This window comes from Vipera berus, assembly GCF_964194415.1.
Source record: "Vipera berus genome assembly, chromosome: 4".
In the NCBI taxonomy this organism is placed as follows: Eukaryota; Metazoa; Chordata; class Lepidosauria; order Squamata; family Viperidae; genus Vipera; species Vipera berus.
In genome coordinates, this window is record NC_138206.1 from 117,174,635 (window position 1) to 117,177,213 (window position 2,579).

The window sequence follows — 2,579 nt, forward strand, 5'->3', positions numbered from 1 at the left end:
AGAATAGAGCTGGAAGGGACCTTGCAGGTCTTCTAGTCCAGCCCCCTGCTCAAGCAGAACCTATACCATCTCAGACAAGTGACTGTCCAATCTCTTCTTAAAAACCTCCAGTGATGGAGCACCCATGATTTTTCAAAAACCAAAGCAAAGGAATAATTTCTGTCTTTCCCTGCTCATGAACACTATCCTTCCACTTCCTAAATCTGTCTCCAATTTCACTGGTCTCTTAACATACCCTTAACTATATCCTTTCTCTAGTCTTGAATTGGTAATGAAATAAGACTCAGAGCAAAAATAAGCTGCTTGAAAAAGACACATCTATTCTCTCTTCTTTCTAGTCTCCTGTTATGTGACAAAGGGACTATGGGAGTTTAAGTTTTTCCAATTTTTCAGGTCTTTGACTTTTTTTCAGGATTCTTTTTTTTTTACCCCCAGAGAAGATTTAGAAACACTCAAACCAATTGGAAGAGAGTGTCAGAGAATTCATACATCTTTAATACCCTCACTAACATTAAAGGAATCATTTCATCTTTTTCCACCTCTATTGTTTTCAGATGATCAGAGGAGAGAAATATATAAAGATGCCATCTAAATTCAACCCATAACAATAGAAAATTCCAGACTGGGCTTTGTAATGATGAGCAACATTCCTATCTAATTATTTAAAATTCAAAAGTTGTTTAGACTGAATTTGATCAACCTACCTTGATCAAAAGAGCATCCCAAAATACAAGGATGTGGAATCCTGTAGCATATGTATACAGGTGGTATGTATATGTATGGGTAGATATATACTTTATTTTGAGAGCAGGGAACAGGAATTTCATTTTTAATGTGGGCCAGTGTGCTCATAGTAAAAAATGACAATAAAGGTTGTCTTGTCTTGTCTTATTTTATCCTACCCTATCCTATCCCATCCCATCCCATCCCATCCTATCTTATCCCATCCTACCCCATCCTATCCAATCCAATCCTATCCTGTCCTGTCCTGTCCCATCCTATCCTATCTTATCCCATCCTACCCCATCTTATCCCATCCTATCCCATCTTATCACATCCTACCCCATCCCACCCCATCCTATCCTATCCTATCCTATCCTATCCTATCCTATCCTATCCTATCCTATCCAATCCTATCCTGTCCCATCCTATCCCATCCTATCCCACCCTATCCCATCCCGTCCTGTCCCACCCTGTCCCGTTTCGTTCCATCCCGTCCCGTCCCGTCCCATCCCATCCCATCCCATACTGCCTGTCCTATCCTATCCTATCCTATCCTATCCTATCCTATCCTATCCTATCCTATCCTATCCTATCCTATCCTATCCTATCCTATCCTATCCTATCCTATCCTATCCTATCCTACCTTACCTTATCTTACCTTTGGGACAACCATGATCTGGATGACTGAGAATCTCCATAGACTTTTGGTCTACATTAATGCATTCCAACCTTGACGTCCTACAGATATGTAGACTTCAGCAATGAATGTGCTGCCTAAGAATCCTACAAGTTGAAATTCACTCAACATCTGTGAAAGGCGCAGGCTGAAAAATGCTGGTTTGTCCTGTTTTATGTTATCTGAATAAAAAAGGAACTTCCTTAAGTGAGACACATCTACACCAGATTTGATTTTGAGACCCTGAATCCAGTTCCTGACTTGTCTCATGTTCCTTTCCTAGAACACAGGACTTTAAGACTCTTCCTTGCACAGCATTTGTAACAGTTCAAACGCTGCTCTGCATTTTTTTTTTGGCCAAGAAGACTAACCTTGGGTTTTATTGCATCAGAGGAGGAAACATTGCAAAGTTAGTTTCTCAACATTAATATTGCAAGTTACAAAAATCTTGCCCTGCCTCCTTGGCTGAAGTAAACATACTGGAATGTTTCACCACCATTTTATAATCTTCTTTCTTTTTGCCCTGCTGAGAAAAAACAAAATGTAATAAAGAGCACAGATGCCAGGATTTGCCTTCCTCCTTCGGTGAGTTGGAAGGAATGAAGAACGAGGCAAAAGAATTTCTGTGGGGTCCTGAACATCTGTGTGAAGCAACCTTGTGTCTCTGTTGTGAACCCTTATCAAATCACATCACATCAAATCACGTATGCATCTCCACAAAAAACCAGAGATGTGTGTTGTGTATGTTAAGTCGTGAGCTCTGGACCGCATGGCCAAGATGGATGACGCAGGACAACAGGGTTCAGCATAACATTCTTTATTGATGAAGCACAGACTTGGCAAACAAAGGGGCAACTGCCCCTCTTATATACCTAGCCAGGTATACTTGGAGCCAATCCCAATGTCCGGATTTCCCGCCAAAGACTGCCCTGCCAATCCTGACAGGGGACCCTGTGGTGTCAGTGGCTATCTCTGTGTAACATCCCTTATATACATATATACATAACAGTGTATATGGTAATGGTGTTCAAGGCCCTACATGGCATGGGTCCGGAGTACCTCAGGGATCACCTGCTGCCGGCATCACCTTCCCTCCGCCCTGTGCGTTCCCACAGAGAGGGCCTCCTCAGGGTGCCACCAGTCAGAGAATGTTGTCTGGTGGCCCCCAGGGGGAGGGCCT